Source organism: Protopterus annectens, chromosome 1.part2, assembly GCF_019279795.1.
Source record: "Protopterus annectens isolate FY-2018-M chromosome 1.part2, PAN1.0, whole genome shotgun sequence".
NCBI lineage: Eukaryota > Metazoa > Chordata > Ceratodontiformes > Protopteridae > Protopterus > Protopterus annectens.
The window spans coordinates 237919050-237935080 of record NC_056727.1 but is presented as its reverse complement, the minus strand read 5'-3'; positions in this window follow the sequence as shown (position 1 = coordinate 237935080).

Below are 16031 nucleotides of genomic sequence, written 5' to 3'. Positions count from 1 at the left end.
CTAATAAACGATCTCCAGTGGTTCCCAGTTACCCACAGACCTACTGATTGTTGAATGTCACAAAGCTGGGAAATCGTCCCCTATTAACAGTGACATTCCAGTTAAAGGAACAGGCTTATGCACTTTGAGATGGTCTGAATAATGCTGTAAACCTTATTCAAGCTTCCTTCAAATCTGCATTTGGTGAAACAGGCTTTTCCCAACAACTTGGAATAATTTTCTTAAAGAAATGAAAGTCTTAGACGTACCGCATGAGTTTAAAAGCATTAAGAAAACAACTAAGCAATGAAGCCATGTACATATGTTTTAGGGACAATGGCTAATAATGGATAGTGGCTAATACTTTACATAGAACCATCTATAACATATTTTTAGAACATGTGATTCTGCACTACAATTTGTATATAGTGTTTATAGATGTTTTTAAAGGGCCAATAAGTGTATATAGATGTTTTCAAATGGCCAATAATGCATGATCTGCATTGTATTACATTGTTGTCTTTTATTCACTTCATTATCCCTTTCCATGTAATGCGTGGCCAATGTTCTCATCACGCAACTTTATTTTGCTTCTGTATTGTATGATTGCTGTATTCAATCTTTTTCTCTTAAATAGATTCTATCTGATCCCAGCTCATGGCTGGAAAAGGTCAGTTGCCCATCCCACCTACACAGGTAACACATACAATGAATAAATAAATGCCATGAAGAAAACACATTTCATGAACAAGAGAACTCCTCATCATATGTCTAAGACTCAATAGTGAGAATCCCCAAACTCAAAAACAAATGAAGTTCAGTCTAGTATTAAACCATCAAAGTATAAAACTCAGTGGTACACATTAAAATCAGCAGTTATAGACTTTGAGTATATTTCACACACATCAGACTGAATTCCAAAGAGTTTTGAAACTCCAACTACTGGATCTCAAAAATTCATCAGAAATGAGAATGAAATAAATATTTCATTATCATAAGGTAGTAGAATCAAATGTTTTGTAAAACTCTTTTGAGTCATCATCCACTGCCTAAGAAGAAAAAGACAGATGAAATAAACAATAATACTGATGTATTTTGGTGCTCACACTAGACAAACAACAAAATTGCATTGTGTAGATGAAACTGAGGCTGATGTTCATAGCCAGTTATGCAAATGAGTTAAGGCTGTCGGAGGTGTGCAAGAATGAGCACAGCTGAGCTGAGATTCATAGTGGCCTTTTATGCTGATTTGAGGTGATCTCAATTGTACTTATACAAATGAGCAAATAATGAATGGAAATGAGGAGTTATAGGTTCATAGGTTCACAGGTAGGTACTAGTCTATCTGCCCGAGGGCATTTATAAGCCTATGAACCAGGAATCCAGGACACGAAATAGAAGATGTAAAACAACCATCCGTTTATTATAACCAAAGTTATGACAGTTTAAGCGCTTTCATCTCATGATAGAGACTTCTTCAGAAACAATTAACTTTATTTAATTATGCTTTATATAGCCCTCCAATTAATGACATCATGCTTTTAATATTAACATTTAAACAAACATCAACCTAAAATTAATAACCAACCATAGTAAATGTATTTAATACAAAAAACTTGTTGTATTTGATGTAAAAATAGACATAAAGATGTTTGATTCTATAAATAAATAAATACTGGCACAAAAGTATAAAGTTAATAAATAGTGTATATAAATATATTACCATAAAAACTTACAAAAATACATAGTTGATACTATTTATTATTATTGAATATTTAAAAAATAATGAATATAACTATACTTATAATTTTAAAATGTCATTCATTGTAATTCTAAAAACTCTTAATACAGAATGAAATATGGTTAACTTGTGTATATATGTATGTTAAAAACATAAAAATTGTACTTCAAATATTATTGGCCCTCTCTATAAGTAATGGTGTTAAAGACACTGTTTCGTTTAATCCTGGAGGAAACATGGAAGCTAACCTGTACTGCCATTGACTCTCCTTCTTTTTTAATAGGTTTTTCCAATCCCCACCCAATAATATTTGAAGTACAAATTTTATGTTTTTAACATACATATATACACAAGTTAACCATATTTCATTCTGTATTAAGAGTTTTTAGAATTACAATGAATGACATTTTAAAATTATAAGTATAGTTATATTCATTATTTTTTAAATATTCAATAATAATAAATAGTATCAACTATGTATTTTTGTAAGTTTTTATGGTAATATATTTATATACACTATTTATTAACTTTATACTTTTGTGCCAGTATATATTTATTTATAGAATCAAACATCTTTATGTCTATTTTTACATCAAATACAACAAGTTTTTTGTATTAAATACATTTACTATGGTTGGTTATTAATTTTAGGTTGATGTTTGTTTAAATGTTAATATTAAAAGCATGATGTCATTAATTGGAGGGCTATATAAAGCATAATTAAATAAAGTTAATTGTTTCTGAAGAAGTCTCTATCATGAGATGAAAGCGCTTAAACTGTCATAACTTTGGTTATAATAAACGGATGGTTGTTTTACATCTTCTATTTCGTGTCCTGGATTCCTGGTTCATTGGATTTATATTTCACAGTTTTGTTCGTTTTTTTGTGGTCTGCATTTATAAGCCTAGCCAGAGTGTGTCGGCTTTCGCCACTCCATTGATTAATTAACTGAGCCTCTGTCAAGCAGAGCCAATGAAATGATCCCAGGGGTGTACTTTCTGTTACCCATCCACTCGTCTAGGTTTCTCTTGAAGAGTGTTAGTGAGGGGCTCTGCCTAATGTAGTTAGGAATTTTGTTCTAAAGCATGGGGGAGTGCCTGTGACAGGAATCTATCCCTTCAGCATGTTCTATTTATTGTTGGGGTGAGGTTTAGCTCACTAGAGCGTGGGGCTCGCAGTGACTTGGATTTCTTTAGGTGGAGCATGTCCATCAATTCTGAGTTGGACATGGCTTTGTAAGTCAGGCAGAGATCACCTCCGAGTAAGCGATATGCCACTGAGTACAGCCGGAGTTTTTTCAGTTGGGCTGCATAGGACATATGTTTGAGGCCGGTAATCCTCTTGGTGAGGTGCTTTTGTGGTCTTTCAAGCTGTTGGAAGTGTCTTGTGAGGTACATCCCAAATGGAGCATTGTACTCTATGATGGGTTTGATGCGTGATGAGTAGAGGGGCACTATATCCTCTTTATTTCTAGATGCAAACCCCTTTGTAATTAGATGGGCCATATAGAAGGATTTCCTAACTACTTTGGCAATAAGATTGACAAAGGAGAGATTACTATCTACCTGGGTCCCCAGATCTCTTATTACTTCTTCTGTATTAAGGGGGCTTCCGCCTATGTGGTAATTTGTGGGTGTTTTGTTTTTCCCAAACGGGATGACTATGCATTTTTTGGCATTTAGCTTGAGGCCATGACTTTGACACCAGGTGTCTGTCTCAGTAAGGCCTTTTTGGAGGATGTCCATGTCAGCCGGACAGTCAATTATGGCTCCCAGTTTGCAGTCATTGGCGAACTTGGTTAGCCATAGTCCTCCTGTGTTTGCCTGTACTTCTGAGAAATATATGCCGAACAGTAGGGGTCCCAGAACTGAGCCTTGCGGGACACCACTTGTGACTGGTTTAGAGTCAGACCTGGAGCCTGCTAGTCTTACCGTGTGAGTTCTGTCTGTAAGCCAGTTGGCAACCCATCTTGGGATTTATGTTCAGGCTGGTGAGTTTTTCTATAATACCCGAGTGAGGAATGGTGTTGAACGCCTTGGTGAGATCAAGGTAGGCTGTGTGAACCACCTTTCCCTCATCTATGGCCTTGGTAACTGTCTCAAAGAAGTCAACAAGTTTTAGTAGGCATGATCTGCCCTTAAAAAAGCCAAACTAGGTTGGGTCAAGTGTTTGGAGGTTCCCAATGTCTTTGTTAATGAGTTCCATGATGATGCGCTCCATAGCCTTGCAGACCAGGCTAGTCAGGCTTATGGGGCGATAGTTACCAGGGTCAGTTGTGGCTCCTCCTTTGTGGAGTGGAATAACCATTGCCGTGTGCCATTCTATGGGCATGTAGCCAGTGGAGAGGCTGAGGTTGAACAGCGTGTTTAGGTGGGGGGTTAGTTCATTCTGTAGTTCGTGCAAGACGCAGCCTGGGACACCATCTGGCCCCATTGATGCTGTGTTTTTGGCTTTTGAAAGGGCTGTTTTCACCTGTGCTTATGTAAATCTTCATATGCTAATGAAGTCTATTTAAACCATTTGCTATTCATAGTCAGTTTTTCACATTTTTCTTCTTTGGTCACAGGTGCTCTATAAAAAGGGAAGCATCTCCATATCTATCAAAGTTGCAGTAGGCAAAAATGCTATATCTTATGACAAGCTTTGCTATTTCTAGGTTGGAGTTGTTTGTCTTGGCCAGTACAAACCGCTTGCACTCTGTGTTGCTGGTCCACCAGGTAGGTAAAAATATAAGCAATGAATTTCTCATTATAACTTTCTTAATCAAGAAATCCTTGATAGGTTTAGAGTGGACAGGTATATTATCAGGGTCTTAGTGGGCATGCTTTGCCTCCATAATGGCACTGGTGGAATCAGTAGACTTTCTATTCCTGTGGACATCAAAGTATATGTAGTCCTCACTATACTTGATACAGCGACCTTCCAGAGACAGACTGGAGACATGTGGGGGATCTCACAGGTGTTTGCCTCAAGAATAGGTTGGGAGGGTGGCCTAATGGTTAAGGTGTTTGCCTTACAAACACAAGGTGCAGGGTTTGAGTCTCACAAGGGATAATTGGCTAGGCTTACAATGGCTCGCAAGGGCAGTTAGCTTAGTACTAATCTATGAACCTATGAATCTATGAATACTAAAGCAGTTCCTGGATGTACTCTTCACACACGTGGAATAGTATATCTATTTCTTGGTGTCACCTCAGGACCAAGCCAGGACTATGCATGCCTTTTTTGGGCTGGAACATTTCCCTGACATATCCAGTGTGAGGCTGCACCTATGCTACAATTAGGGCCCCTCCTGGTTCACAGGTGGAGCTGTACCATAATAGGAAGTGCTACCATTCCATCAATTGCCAGGTGATGTGTGATATATGGGGTTGCATCACAAATGTCTCTGCCAAGCATCCTGGCAGTGCATGATTCCAACATCTGGTACACTAACTCACTGTACCACATCTTCCTGCATGGTAAGATGCCCAATGGTCATCTTGTTGGTAAGCTGATTTTCCTTTTTTTTTTTCTCTTTTTTAATTTAAGTAGTTATTCATGTAAACCTTTTTACGCTATGGTAAGGTTTATTTTACTGTATTGTCTCCTCCTTTCTCTCTATCTCTCTCTTTTTTAAGGGGATGCTGGATATCCAGTGGAGCAATGGTTCATGACTCCAGTGATAAATCCTTCTGGAGCTGTGGAGGAGATATATAAAACTTCCCAGACCTGTATTGTCATTGAGATGGTATATGACCTTATAAAGAACCATTTCAGATGCCTGGATAAGTCTGGGGGTGCCCTTCAGTATGACCCAGCTACTGTGTGCAGGATGTTTACTGCCTCTTGCATTCTGCATGATATGATCTTTGTCGCTGGTGAACTGACCCATGTTATCACTGCAGCTCACAGTTCTAATGTCACTTTGACTAATGACGAGTCAACAGCAGTAATAAGGGACCCCGTGCAGCAGGCTTATGCATGGCATGTGGCTGCACAGGTTAAGCAGCAGTATGCAGTCCAGAACTATGGACCAGGACATTCAAGTTAGTGTTTCCTTTTTTGTAAAAAACACTTAAAGAGTATAACTGACGCATGAAGTGATGTTCATGGGCTATACTGTATAGAACATGATATGCTGTTACTGTTTATCTGACATTGTTTTTCATCTTAAAATAGTTTTTTATTGTTACCGATTTGTTTGACTGCTCATTGATTCTCATTCAGTGATGCTGAAAGTCATCAAATCAATAAATAAATCAAGAGTTGTACCTGCTGGACTGAATAACTTTTGTTATTTATTCACTATGCAACAACAATGAAATATATATATATATATATATATATATATATATATATATATATATATATGGGTCTACTAGAGTTGATTGAAAACTCACTTGACTGAAAATGAAATTACCAGGACCACTTCACTGAAAGCTCACTTCACTGAAAACTCACTTGACTGAAACTCATTTCATTGAAAGTTATAAATGGCCTTTTCCCCACTGTAGTGCAACCCTGGAGTTAGTATATAAAGTAAGGGGGGGGTGGATGGCACAGCCCCCCTACATTGGGGGGTGTGGGTGGCATAGCCCCCCACATATTATAAACATTTTAAACTATACACAGTGATACTTATAAGTGCAATAAATAATTGTTTCCAAAAGGGAATATATAACCAAGGTATGTGGGGGGCTTCACCTCCCACACCCCCCAATGTGGGAGGCTGTGCCCCCCACACACCCCTTACTTTATATACTATCTCCAGGGTCACATTACAGTGGGGAAAAGGCCATTTATAACTTTCAATGAAATGAGTTTCAGTCAAGTGAGTTTTCAGTCAAGTGAGCTTTCAGTGAAGTGGTCCTAGTAATTTCATTTTCAATCAAGTGAATATTCAATCAACTGTAGTAGACCCATATATATATTTCATTTCTGTTTACTATGTTCTGTTGTACTATATATCAGATTGTTTATTAGTGTCAAAAAACATTAATTTTGACTGCAAAAACTGTCATTTTTGCAGTGAGAAGGGTGAAGTGGCAGCAGTTAAGTTTACATGGCATGATGCTTATGTTAATGTATAATTTCCTTATGTATTGGGCTGAAAATGTTTGCTTATTACTATTGTGATGTTTTATGTGACTGCCACCAGAAGGAAAGTTAATTCATGTATCATTGTTTTTTATCTACTGTTCATTCATGTACTTAATAGATGTACACAGACTTCCCACCTCCCCACAATCCCTTTCCAATTAAACCGAAAGTTCTAGTAATGATTTGAACTCACAAAATGGTGTAACTAACTGCTGTAAAGGGAATAACTGGATATATATGCAACCACCCCCAACCCCAACTAAACCCTATTCCAAATAAACAGAAATATTTGTCAATGAATGCTTTCCACAGTAATTCCAGACCAAATGATCATACACATCTCCTATTGAAAGGCCTAGTGATGGCACAATGGAATTAGAGGACAGGCTACCCTGGTAACTGTAAGGTTAATTAGTCCAATGGTGTGATCTACTTGTGGAAGGTGCTCCTGTTGTCACTGACCTGACACTACTGTGTGACCTAGAATGTGAGGTTCTCCTAGCTGTAGATAAACATTGACATGGCCTGTGTGAAATGTGCTGTGATTGTTCATTGTCAGTACTGACATTACTGTCTTGAAAAACAGTGGTAGTATCATTTGATTTCCTTCCAAGTGTCCAGAGAGTACCCTATCCCCTACATCTCATAAGACTGAACCCATCTTGTTTCTGGTATGTCCTAACTAGTTCACGAATGGAGGCTGCAGCTGATGCTTGGTGTGCTAACACACTATGAATCAGTGATACCATGGCATTATCTGTGCTAGGTGTCATTTCAAAGTAGTGCTAGAAATCATAATGCATACCCTATAGTACATTGACAATTTCTAGCTGACTCTCTGTTGCAGTGCTTTGAGCCCAACACTGTTACAGCACATTTTTTGTTGGGCAGTCAATGCTTTATGTGTTAATAGGGGTTGTTGGGCAGTCAATGCTTTATGTGTTTCTAGTGGTAGTTGAAAATAATTGTTGCTTCTGGCACCCCTTTGTAAAGGTGTCACTGCAGACAATGTGGCCTCAGAATGTCTGCCATCTTCATCAAAGTGTTACTCTGTGAGTGGAGATACTGGTATAGAGGTGCGGGGATGTTCATGCTGTACATGCTTGAGTGGAATGTCAGCTTGTGTTTGATTTTGTGATGAAGTGTCACTTTCTGTTGAGTTACTAACATGTTTTGATGTGAGGGAAGCTGCCATTTAATTTGGTAACTGCCTGCCACTTCCCTCAGAGTGACTCATACAAATAACTATATTATCATCAGCAGTAGCAACACCCGTTTTAATGCTGACTTCATCAATATTTATTGGTACAGGTGATGCTGACTCTGTAAAAAAAATGATTACAAAACATTAATAACACTGCAGCAGCATACCATACAGTATAATGACAGAGGGGAGAGTGCGACACTTAGCATGCACACTGCCTTCATTTTCATTATTTGCTGCAGTACAAGACTTACCTAATAATAACGAATTGTTATGTGTTTAACTACATTAGTTTTTGCCACCATTCAATTTTAGGTTCATAGGAAGTTACTAGGCTATTGGCCATGAGGCCCTTACAAGTCTAGCCAAGAATTTAGCCTATGTTACAACAAGTCAGCACCCTATGCCACTGTCAGGCAGGGACACAGGTGGAATCCCAGTGGTGTATTTTCTGTTCCCCAGTTATCCAGCTTGCGCTTAAAAATGTTTAATAAGGTACTCTGCTTTACATGGAGAGGGAGTCTATTCCACAAAAGGTGGAGTCTCTGGGACACAAATCTGTCCCACCAACAAGTCCTATTGATATCATAGACTGGGTTGAGTTTGTGGGTGCGGGTTACTCGAGTGGAGCTTGACTTGCAGATATGCAACAGTCCTATCAGGGCGGTGTCTTAGGTTGCTTTGTATGCCAGACAGAGGTCACCTCTGAGGGGTCTGTAGGAGACTGAGTAAAGGAACAGATCTTTTAGCCTATCTGTGTAGGGTAGATGTTTGAGCCCCTGAATTCTCTGGGTGAGGAACCTCTGTGGTCCCTCCAGCTGTTGCATGTGCTTTGTGAAGTACATGTCAAAAGGAGCATTGTACTAATGGGTCTTATAAGGGAAGAATACAGGGATGTTATGACCACCTTGTCCCTGGATGAGATACCCTTACTAATGAGGTGGGCCATGTAAAAGGCTTACTAATGAGGTGAGCCATGTAAAAAGCTTTCCATACAATGGAGGCAATATGGTGGTCAAAAGTCAGTTTGCTGTCAACCTGAGTGTCCAAGTCCCTCATGACTGATTGCATGCTTAGTGCCTTATTACCAATCTGATAATTTGAGGGGATGCCATTCTCTCCAAAAGGGATCATGATGCATTTTTTGACATCCAAGTTTGAGGCCATGTTTCTGGCACCAGTCATTTGTTTGGGTGAGACCCTCTTGGAGGATGTCCACATCACTAGGGGAATTGATGACAGCACCCAGCTTGCAATCATCTGCAATCTTTATCAGCCATAGCCCACTAGATTTGGCCTGCACCTCTGAGAAGCATATAACAAACAGCAGAGGACCCAAGACCGATCACTGGGGTACACCGCTTGTTACGGGTCTACTACTTGAGGTGGGTTCTCCTATTTTGACTAGGTGGGTTCTATCAGTGAGCCAGTTTGCTACCCATCTGGTAGCACATGGATTGATGTCTAGTTGAGAATGAGGAATAGTATCAAAGGCCTTGGCCAGGTCAAGGTAGGCAGTGTGCACCATCTTCCCTCATCTATGGCCTTGGTGACTGTCTCAAAAAAGTTGACTAAATTTAACAGGCATGACCTCCCCTTGACAAAACCAAACTGTCTGGGATCAAGTGTCTGGAGGTTGCCAATATCCTTGTTAATGAAGTCCATGATAATCCACTCCATGGCCTTGCAGATCAGGCTAGGTAGGCTGATGGGTCTATAATTTCCTGGATTGGTGGATGCTCTACCTTTGTGCAAAGGGATGACAGTAGTAGTTCACTTGGCTGGGATGAAGCCAGTACCCAGGCTTTGGTTGAATAGTGTGCTTAATGGTGCTGCACATTTCTGCCTGAGTTCATGTAGGATGCAACCTGGGATGTTATCAGGTCCCATGGAGGCTGTATGTTTTGCCTTTGAGAAGGCAGTGATGACTTGCTCCCTAGAGATATGGGGAGAGGGGCAGGTACTGGGATGTCTGTTTTACTGATGGGGGGACAGAGGAGTGAAGTTTTCACTGACCCTGTCTGCCAGCTGGTTGGCTATATCTACAAGGTTTTTGTATGTGGTGTCCTTGACCACCAGTTCTGAGCAGATCTGGGTGCTTCCCTTGAGATTGCGGACATATGTGAAAAAAAGCCTTATGACTGTCTTATGCAGCCAGTTTGGACTCAAAGTTTGTTTTGGAGGATTTCAATAGTGCTCTTATTTGCTTGTTCAGGCTAAGGAGGAATTGCTTCCAATTAGACACCTGCTCCTTCTTGGTCCTAGACAGCAATTTTGTCCTTTTATTATAGAGTTTATTTATTGCGGATGTCCACCAGACAGGTTTACTCTTCTTTGAGGAGGAGGATTTTGTTCTGTCTGGTATTTCTGATTCCATGCAGCTATTTAAATGCTCATATATTACTTTGGTGTAGGTTTGGACTTATGTGCTAGTTCTTGTGGAGGGGGCTGTGAAGCTGTTTATACCTTCCCTTGGGAGGTTGTAATCAGCTTTGGAGAAGTTTTTTTGTTTGACCCTAGCTGGTGGGAGGGGGATTGGGGGAGATGGTGACTTCGAAAGTGACTGCTTTGTGGTTGGATCTTGCCAAGAATGATGACACTGTAGGGATGCTGCAGTGGTTACTCATGTTGGTTAATATCAAGCCCAAGATATTTTCATCTCCTATAGGGGTGCCAGCCAACTGACTCAAGGCATTTGCATTGACAAAATCAAGGAAACTCTGGCCATTTATGTTTGGCATGAGTATTTCTTCCAGTCTATGGTTGGATAGTTAAAGTCACCAGGATCAAAGTAAAAGGTTGAATCTTAATAGAGTCAAAGTTGTCCAGATAGGTGGAGTGGGCATCTTGAGTCAGAGTTGGAGGCCTGTAGCTAGCTATGATTTGTATAGGGGTCTTGTCAGTCGTTAACTGCACCTGGAGTATTTCCTGTGCATCATACTGTTTGACCAGCCTAGCGGTGTGTATGTCTTATATATATATATATATATATATATATATATATATATATATATATATATATATATATATTTTGCAACTCCACCTCCTTTTGTTTTGCTGCTCGCTATAAACGGTGCACATTTTAAATAAACCTTCAGTAACTGATGAATTTAAATGTTGATTTCAACAACTATTTGACTTCAAGCTATTGTTGACCTCAACTTGTATGCCCCCCCCCTCCTTTGCCAAAAAGAAGTCTCCCATATGTCCTAAGTGTTGCCATAAGGACACGATAATGGCTGAAGTTATCATGTCTGTGCTTTTGTGCTTTCATACTTTATTCTCCTTCAGCACTACAGAAAAAAAGGAAAGGGAGAAAAAGGGCTGCAGTTAGACAATTGCAAGAGCACTGTTTTGGTGATATAAGCTGTTAAAGTAGAAACCACTAGCCAGCTATCACTCACAGTGAGGTATTATCTCAATAAATATGCAGACAGCACTGTTATCTAAACTACACAATTACAGTTTATTCACAAAAAAACCCAACCTGCACTAGTATCTGCCATTGTCATGTATTTTTCCCAAAATCTCAAGAGCAGAACTTTACATTTATCACAGATGTCTATTCCTGTCCTTTGCACACTGAAATTTCTGAAGTACAATAAGCATATTTTTCCATGGATGTACAATCATTACACTACACATCTTTAACAATCATTTCCTAAAATTACTAATGCACTAGACATATCACGAGAGGCACCTTCAAAATGAGCAAAATTATCAGCTATGCAATGGTGTGAATGCATGCACAGTACACATCAAAATGTATTGCAGGTGACATTTATATCAATATTAAGGTAATTGTTAAAGTGTCTATTACTAAATAATACACATTTTATAAAGTTTTCCTTACTTTCAGATGTCTGCAAAATCCTAACACATTTACCACCTATCTCAGCTATTTGCAAGTTAGTATCTCAGTGCTCAACCTAATGGTGTAAATTCCAGCAAATGCACTTGTCAGTTATGAAAATTAGGGTAATTTATATGCCTGTCTATGAATCGTACTGCTACACAAAATGTTCCGAGGTTTATTGGTGTATTTTGACATTACGCTGATTGTGAACATGCATCCTACAGTACACGAAAGTATTTAAAAAAATATGGATAAGCTGCAAACATTTGCAAACATTGCAGCAGTTTGCAACAATGCCAAGCATCTGCTGAGGTGTGCTAATTACCCTAAATTAACCAAAATAAGAATCTAGTTGTAAAATTCAAAATAGAGTCATCTGAATGTCAGATTGAAAGCAATCTGAAGGTTAATCCCTGTCCATCCATCACTGTCTGTCACACCCTAACAAACAAATCACAAAGTCATAAAAATAATTGCACACATTGCTGTTAACATTTATTTTAATTAATTAAAATTTCCACTCCCATGCATGACATATATTGCTGTTAGGGAATATAAAAATTACTAATATCAACAGACATTAATGATGACAGCTACTATCCATATATTTAAAATGATTTATGGCATGGAAAGGACAGGACAGTGTTTTCCTTTAAGAAAAATCATTATATGACAAAGCGGTTTTGGTAACACCAAACTTATAGCGCATATCCATATTAATTGCAAATGTTTTTCTCTGACCTTATTTGCATATCTGTGTAGCACCGCTATTTGTACATGACTGTGTTAGGCATTTGCAAAGTCCTGGATTGCTAAATCTAAACTAACAATATTTGCAATTTAATAAGTATTTACACTACACAAGCATGACAATTTGTTTAAAAATATTAATTAGCAATACAACTCTATTTTTAGAAATATACAGGGTACCCTAAAATGAATAAGGAAAGAGTGATCCAAATTGAAAATTGGCATTAACCAAAAAGTGAACATTCTACTTTAAAAACATTTTGGTAGGAACTTTCAAAAGTGTCATTTAAGTTCATATAGTTTCCCTTGTGCAAAAGAACCTGTTTTTTTTGTATAGTAGATGGTTTGAATCATGGCAGCAAACCTTTTCTAGTCCAAATCTGAGTGCCAATCTAGATTTAGTTAGTTGTTTGCACTAGAAACCAACTGCATTGATTGAATGTCATGCCACTGACATTTACTGATCACTTATGAGTTCACAGGTGTTTACTAGACTAATGACCACAAGAGCATTTTTAAGCCTAGCTATGCATCCCAAATATCTGACAAGTTCAGGTACCCTGAATAAGTGTAAGCAGGGCTTGAAATATGAAACATTTATAAGCAGAGTTCTGGGAAATGAACAATTTATAGACTATGTGTGTCCATTAGAGAAATAGGTGCCAAACCAGGGATGAATTTTCTGTTCCCCATTGAATTTTCCAATTTACACTTGAATTGAGTAAGGGAAGAACTCTGCTTCACATGAATGGGGATTTTGTTCCAGAGAAGGGGTAGTCTCTGGTATACATACTCATCTGTCTTGCAGGTCTTATTTTTATCACAGGAAAGGTTTAGTCTTTAGAATGGGTAATTCCGGTGCTGTTCATTTTACAGATATGCAGGAGGTCCATCTGGGTGGGGTCTAACAATTCCTTGTATGCCAGTCATAGATCTCCCCTCAACAGCCTGCAGAAAACAGACTACAAGGATGGGAGCCTTGAGATGGTCTGCATAGGACATGTTACTTATGCCCTGTATTCTTTTAGTGAGGAACCTCTGTGGATGTTCCAGATGGATATGCCTGGTGATGTGCATACCAAAAGAGAGTTATACTCAATAATAGGTCTGATGAATGCTAAATACAATGGAACAATGACTTCCTTGGACCTAGATGCCATCCCTTTGTTTTACGTTGCACAGCATGGAATGGTTTCCTCATCACTGCAGACACATGATAGTCAAAGGCTAGGTTACTATCAGTGTGTGTCCCCAAGTCCCTGATTACTAGATCAGCTCATAGGGCTGTGTTGTCAATATGAAAGCTACCAGGGGTGGAGGGCATCTCAAACGATACTATTATACATTTACTGGCATTTAGTTTTGGTCCATGGCTCTGACACCAATTATTTGTCTGAGTCAGCCCTTCCTGGAGAAGATTTGTGTTGGTGGGAGATTCAATGACAGCTCCTAATTTGCAACCATCTGAAATTTTAGTCAGCCAGAGGCCATTGACATTGGTATTCACTTCAGAGAAGTAAATGCCAAAAGGAGCAGTCCCAGGACTGATATCACAGGGACTCCATTTGTGACTGGCCTCTTTGTAGAGGTGAACTCCTCATTTCTAACTTTCTCGTCCTGTCTGTGAGCCATCTGACTATCCACTGAGTGATATAAGGGCTTATGCCTAATCTCTTGAATTTATCAACAATGTCTGAGTGTGGTATTGTGTCAAATGCCTTGCCCATGTCAAGGTAGGCAATGTGAACCATTTTGCTCTCATCCATTGCTTTGGTGGCCTTCTCAAAGAAGTCCACCAGGCTGAATAGGCATTCCCTGCCCTTGATGAAACCAAATTGGGTTGGGTCCAGTGTTTGGAAGTTGCCTATGTCATTTTTGATTATTTCTATGATAGTTCTTTTGATTGTTTTCACCTGAGGCTAGTGAGACTTATGGATCTGTAGTTTCCAAGCTCTGTAGATGGCCAACCGTTGTGCAGAGGGAATACTATTGATGTTTTCCATTCATGATTCATGAAGTCTGGTTGTAGGCTACAGTTAAATAGCAATTCCAGAGGTTCTGATAGGTCATGTTTCATGCTATTTAGAAGGCATCCTGGGATATTGTCTGGGCCCATTGATGCAATGTTCTTGGTCTTAGAGAGATCATTAAGGACCTCTTCCCTAGTGATAGCAGGGGGAGCTCTTTTTGATAGTATTTCCTGAGGGAAGGTTGAGAGAGAGAGAGAGAGAGAGAGAGAGAGAGAGAGGGGTAAAGATGAGCTGAATTTGTTGGCCAGTAGGTTTGCTATATATTATGGCTCAGTATAGATGGCTTCATTAACAATGAGCTCTGCACACAATTGTGTATTGCCTTTGAGATTGTGGAGCTAGCTTAAGAATGCCTTGTCATTGTCCTTTGCCTGGAAGGCCAAATTTAAGTTGTATCTGGTTTTGGTAGACTTTATTTCTCCTCTAAGTTGTTTTTCAATGGGATAAGAATGTTTTTATCTTTCGGGGTGCTACAACTCCTCATTTTTGCCATGATATTCTTCCTTATTATACAGCCTGTTGATGTGGTGATTCCACCAGGGTCATTTGTTTTTTGAGTTGGTTCTGTATTTCTTCCTGGTAGGTACACCTGCCTCTATTCAGCTAATAACAAGCTTGAATAGGGTTTCTGTGAATATAAATTTTGTAGGTTATCACTTAATAGTTGGAAGTTAGCCTTCAAGTGGTTCCTAAATATTGCAGGGTTAGCAGGGTTAGCTTTGTTTCTAGGTTTTATTTTTACCTTAAAGGATACATTTTGGGGTCTGACCTTACCAGAGAAGACAATGCACTAGGGGGTATGCAGCATTCTCCGATATTAATGAGGGCCAGATCTAATATGTCTGCAACCTTGGTTGGTTTATTGAAAATCTGGCCCAGGGAATTTGTGTTTACAAAATCCAGGAATTTCTGTACCTGTACATTTGGTGCCATATATCATTCCCAGTTAATAGTGTGGTAATTAAAGTTGCCCATGAATATGGTGTTGGGTTGGATGGTGAATGTTTCCAACAATGTTAAATGCATGTTATGGGTTTCTTGGGTCATACAGGAGGACTTATACCTTGGAGCGATGTGGTATGGGATTTGCTTATGGTGATTTGAACTTAGAGAAGCTTAAGTGCATTGTCCTTTTTGACCAGTCTTGAGATATATTTATTTTTTATGTAAATCAAGACACCTATACTTTTAGTACCTGTCTGTGTAGTGGCTGATCTAAATGTGTGTAAGGCATTATAGCCTTGCATCACTGGTTCACAGGTTCATAGGTTCATAGGTAGGTACTAGGCTATGTGCCCGGAGGCATTTATAAGCCTAGCCAGAATGTGTTGGCTTTTGCCGCCCCCTTAGATTAGTTCTCTGTGCCTTTGTCCAGCAGAGCCATTGAA